Below are 5,531 nucleotides of genomic sequence, written 5' to 3'. Positions count from 1 at the left end.
TGGAATTACTTATCGCAGAAATGAATGTATCTAGACATATTTTAGTTCTAGATACATCCATTTTCGAGACAAGTAATTCCGAACGGAGGGAGTAGGTGTTAAGTACATATTTAATTATTTCCTATATGTTGCAATGCAGCCCATCTGATATGATGATTTTTAGGTTGTACGTTTTTTTCTCCCGTTGCAACGCACGGGCATATTTACTAGGTTAAAGATAAAGTTGTTCACCCGGTTAGTTGACTAGGATTGACGTTGCATGTTTCGAACTAGCACCACAAAGAATTATATTGTTAATTGAACCATCATTTTGGTCATCAGCAAACTTATTCTCTAATTGGCATTTGTGCCACAATGAATCATATATATGTATATATAATATAATAATAATAAAGCACGGGTTGAGCATGGCGGGTTCACCGTCGCGGCGTTTTTGCAAAGAAGTCCCTGTTTTTTTTATAATTAACCCGCGCTATAGTTTTAAGTGGTGAACAGAGGGAAAACGTTTCGTGTGTTGGCTTGGGACTCGGCTTGGCCTTCAGGGAAAAAATATAGCACGGCGGCCTGTCCTCTATGAGTACGCACAACAGCACGGGTCCTCTTCCCGGGGACGGCACGGCAGCGCCGCCATGAATCAAGCCGCCACGCGCGGCCGGTCTACCTCTCCCGCTACCCTCCAGCAGCGCGGCCGTTGCCCTTTTCTTCCCCTCCTCACCCGCCCCAACTCCTCACCCCCAGCCTCCTCGGCCTCAACGCGGACGTCTCCGATTTGGATAGGATTCGATGGCGTGTTCACACCGCCACGCGCGGCCGGTCTTCCTCTCTAGCTATCCTCCAGCAGCGCCGCCGGTGCCCTGTTCTTCGCCTCCTCACCCCCGGCCTCCTCCGCCTCGAGGAGGACGGCTCCGATTTGGAGCTCAAGTACTGCCTCCCCGACACCTCCGTCCCCAACTACGTCGTCCCGTCAGACGAGGACGAGGTGCGTACTCTGCTTTTTTCTATTGGCTACAAGGACAAATTTAAGATCTCGAATTAAAGGATTCTAAGGTTGAATAGAAGGGGGAACAGAAAGAATGGGTAGCAATTTGTTCGGGGATTTTATTTTTTGTGCCAACCTCTAATATCCCCTTCTCTGCCATGGATTTGGATGCTTTGCAGATTTGGATTGGGGCGCAACAGAGATGAGGAAGGACAAAGCAAGAATAGCTCCAGTGAGAGTGAACGAATATGAACACCACAACCCTCTCAGGTGGGATTGCCATATTCTATGCTCATATTCAAAGTATCATCTAATGTTTGGCCAAAGGCTCCATATATAATTTGATCTTTGATTTCTAGATCGCTAACCACATGTGCCATTTAATTTCCGAGTATCTATTATTTTTTCCTGTTCTTCAGATCTTTGAGAGGTAGTCTGATTTGCCGTGGTTTTTGCAGGGGATGTTGGCTGATCAGGATACCCAATTCTCAAACAAGCATGCTGAGATGCTCAAGATATGGAAGTTCGTCCACAAGCTCGACCACCAGGTTTTTTTGGTTCATGTTCAATGGGAGGCGAATAGTGTAGAGAGGGTATCTGATGCAAGTCCAAGGTAAACATTTGTTTCTTTTATTGTGTTTAGGTGAACATGTAAAAGGTGCAGATGGACATGATGAAGCCGTGAATTGTCACACAAGTCACTGAGCTTCTTGGGTTCGAAAAACTACCTAACTGCTATTATCCTGAATTTAGTTTTATCTGAACTAAGAGGACCACCTGTGCTTCTCTAACAAAGAATTACTCATTTGGTATTCTTTTGCACTGTTGATTTTAGTTCAAATTGGTGTGAGTGCGACCTCTTTGTCATGTTGGATAAGGCTTTCTGTATCACATGGATGTGACCTGTAGTATGGTGTAGAAAAGTGATGAAAGGTATTAGTTGGAATTAATTTGGCAGCAATAGTTTATCAAGTTTTTGCCAAGCCAGCTATTTGTGGAATTTCTGCAGCTGTACTTTGTGCCATCTCCCTCATGCAGATATATATACTAGCAGACTAGCACGTAAATTATTTACATCAAAACTGAGACATATCTATATATGATGGAGGCATTTCTTTCTTTATATTCAGCAGTACCTCTTGCTACTATAAAGAAAGTAGAAACATGGTTGATAAATAATCACATTGTTCTGCCCATTTTTCATTTCACAATCCATTACAATTGTTATGTCCTTGCAATCATACCACTACACATGACGCTTCCTAGATCTGGAACCCAACCAAAGAACAATCAAGTTTGATTCGTGCTGTTATTGGGCCTCGCTGCGACCCTGATGTTTTTGGGCCAAGTTGGGCAGAATCTACTCATGCTTATAAAACAAGTTTGTTAACAGATTAAACAGTCCCACCTAGCTTCTTACAGCTAATTCTATCAAGTTTAAAAAAAATAATTCTATCAATTTATATATGCCTATAAGTATGAGAATTAACAAGCAGCTTGAGAATAAACTAACGGAGGGTGAGCTGTGTTTAGGAAAAAGTATCACCTGGTTGGCGTAATAAATAAAAGGAGTTGGGGATTGTTGGCTGCCAAATGAAAAATCTCAGGAGGCCTAAATAAAAGGGATCGTGGGCTGCGAATCAAAAAACCCTGGTTAGTATAAATAAAGGAAATTGTGGGCTCTGAAATGAAAAATTCCGGTTGACATAAATAAAGGGATTGTGGGCTACGAAACGAATAATCTCAATTGAGCACGATTGTTGTATGCTACACGAAAAATAAAAGCGACTATGGTCTGTGAAACAAAAAATAAGCAAAGGCCTCCCGGTTGGCATAAATAAAATGCTATGAAACGAAGAAAATAAATAAATGGGCATGGTTGAACAATTTCAGTATTTTATACTAATACTATTTTCATTTAAAGGCTGAATTTTGTCACCCCGTTGCAACACACGGGCATATGTCCTAGAAGATATTTGGAATGCAGAGTTCATGAAAACAAATGTTAGTCCTTTTTCTTCTTCTGAAAAGCTCTCTTCATTCTTTTTCTCGTCTATTCTTACTGCTTGAGAATTGTTGCAGTCCGTACCATGTATCCACCGTTTCCTAAGGAGAGTGTTCCTATGCTAAAAGTTGTTGTTTTGTCATTGCAGATTTGTGCGGTCTAAATAGTACTGTATTTTAGTTTTCTGGAAGGATGCAAAAGTCATACTGGGCTTCCTGTGTATACTGATTGCTAAATGATGCAATAGTATTTGTGCGGTGGGGGAGTGTCATTCCCTGTGTTTACCAATTGGTCTCACCCTCTTAAGAGATCTAACCCTTGTCACCGTAAGGAAAAAAGCAAAGAGTATTATGACGCCATAAAGTTTGAATTCAGAGAAGTATATGCTGAAGAACACCAGAATTAGTCTTCATGAACCATCATCGCCTTGTTGATGATGCTTCACATGTAAGTTTTCTGGTCCTTTGACAAGGTCTTCCAATTATTCAGAAGTGATGTCAAATGGTATGTACCATTTTTATTTTAATTTTCTTGATGAATTGTTAAGTTGAGCACGGATGCTTGCGTTTCCATTTGGGAAAAAGAGAGGAGAAAGTGATGGATTGGAGCTTTGGCGGAACATTATTACTGTCTAGAAAATTCATGGCAACTGGGCCAATGGTTGAACATATAAATATTTTTGAAGTGAATTATTTTGTGACTCTCAGCCTCAGTACTACCTTGTCGATTTATACTTAGAGGACCAGAGAGCAAAATCCAAAGCAAAGCCCTACACATGCCTGCCCATCTGGCGCATGGCTGTGATTTGAGGAATTTTAGGCCATTAAGCATCATCTTCATGCAGCCCCTGCCCAAAAGGAGCAACTGCATTTTGTCTATAATGCATGTTTTACTGACATTCCTGTTTCTATTTTTTGCAGGGCGCCCACAAATTAAACAACCTATGAAATGGCCAGAAGGGACCGGATATCCTACTTGGTATGTGGTTTTAGAAGCGACTTAGGTTCCAGCTTGCTGTGAACTTTATAATTTATCACTGCTATAATGCTAACTACTTGACTCGATACTGAAAGATTGGAGCTGTAGTATTTGCAGAGGAATTCCGAACATGCTTCATCAATTCAGTAAAGGCCTATGTAGAAACATCTTTGACTTCACTAGAGAGTGGATCTGCACTCGAGGAGCAGCTCGAGCAGCTCTGCACACATGCCTAGACCTACTTTCCTGTCGGCGCTGTTGATATGTGTGTTCTGTATCATTCTTTACGTCTAGCGTGTGATGTAATCCATTTTCAGACTTTTCACCAGTGGAAGCATATATTTTACGAGCTGAATCAATAGATGTTCATTGAGCTTATTTTCATGTAAAAGCGCATGTACATTCTCAGCAAAAACAAGAAAGTGTGTGTGTGCCCGACCTTCTCCCGCTGCGACCTGGACCAGGAAGCACGTCAAACAGAAATGTCAATCTTTACACCAGCATTAAGCCCCTAGAAAAAGTCTATCACCTGTATCTTTGCATATCACCGAGACGGAGCCAGAAGACAATTTTTTTAATCTTTAGGTGTTATAACTCCTTGTGACAAGTATATGCGAGTATCATCGTTGTGTAGAGATAGAAATATTCACATTAGCAAACCTTTAACTTAAGGTGTGACTGGTACCCAATTACTCTTGGTCTCACTATTTTATATTTTTGCTGGACATTTTACATCTCTTTTGATTACTAAACTTCTTATTTTCTACTCTCTGTTCTGGTGTCAGCTGAAACAAGAACACGAGGTACATCATTTTGCTTCTAACCTCACGCAATTAAGGGAATTTCTTTCTTTCTTTAAGCATCACCAGATTTTCGCTCTTTGTTTGAAGAATATGGTCCTCGGTACTTGTGATTATGTTAAATATTGTTTTGCTACTTGCGAAGTTGTTTAAGTGGTCAATTGTTTTTCAGGTTTCTAGGCATTTTTCTTTAGTACCCGTTGCAACGCACGGGCATTTGTGCTAGTCTATCCCTATATATATATATATATATATATATATATATATATATATATATAAGCACGGATTGACTCCGTGGGTTCACCGTGTCACGCTTTTTTTCTGTGAGTTTACGCTTTCAGTTTGAATTTAAAACATATACACGAGGTGGTACTAAAGCGTAAGGAAAAAACGAACCGTTTTTTCGTCGTTCGAGGCAGGCTGTATTATTGTTTTGCTACTTGCGAAGTTGTTTAAGTGGTCAATTGTTTTTCAGGTTTCTAGGCATTTTTCTTTAGTAGCCGTTGCAACGCACGGACATTTGTACTAGTCTATCCCTAATAATATATATATATATATATATAATAATAATAAAGCACGGATTGACTCCGTGGGTTCACCGTCACAATACGCTTTTTTTTGTGAATTTACGCTTTCAGTTTGAATTTAAAACATATACACGAGGTGGTACTAAAGCGTAAGCAAAAAAACGAACCGTTTTTTCGTCGTTCGAGGCAGGCTGTATTTCCGCCCGGAATTCGTAGCGACAACCTGCGTGGCCCATCTAGTC

The 5,531-nt window shown here is 40.6% G+C and overlaps 1 long non-coding RNA gene across 3 annotated transcripts; it reads left to right on the top strand.

Moving 5' to 3' along the window:
* The first annotated feature begins 486 nt into the window (after positions 1 to 486).
* LOC109780374 (uncharacterized) lies at positions 487 to 4,405 on the top strand. 3 transcript variants are annotated; one of them, XR_012184467.1, is made up of 8 exons: positions 510 to 979; positions 1,159 to 1,249; positions 1,438 to 1,527; positions 1,623 to 1,912; positions 2,904 to 2,983; positions 3,133 to 3,431; positions 3,905 to 3,962; positions 4,071 to 4,405. It is a non-coding gene; the product is annotated as an uncharacterized lncRNA (long non-coding RNA). The 3 variants fall into 3 exon arrangements; XR_012184469.1 differs by lacking the exon at positions 2,904 to 2,983 and having other exon boundaries at positions 1,623 to 1,693; XR_012184468.1 differs by lacking the exons at positions 1,623 to 1,912; positions 2,904 to 2,983 and having other exon boundaries at positions 487 to 979; positions 1,438 to 1,592.
* The last annotated feature ends 1,126 nt before the right edge of the window (positions 4,406 to 5,531 follow it).

Source organism: Aegilops tauschii, chromosome 5, assembly GCF_002575655.3.
Source record: "Aegilops tauschii subsp. strangulata cultivar AL8/78 chromosome 5, Aet v6.0, whole genome shotgun sequence".
In the NCBI taxonomy this organism is placed as follows: Eukaryota; Viridiplantae; Streptophyta; class Magnoliopsida; order Poales; family Poaceae; genus Aegilops; species Aegilops tauschii.
Note: the sequence above shows the minus strand (reverse complement) of the source record. Positions and strands in the feature narration are given on the sequence as shown.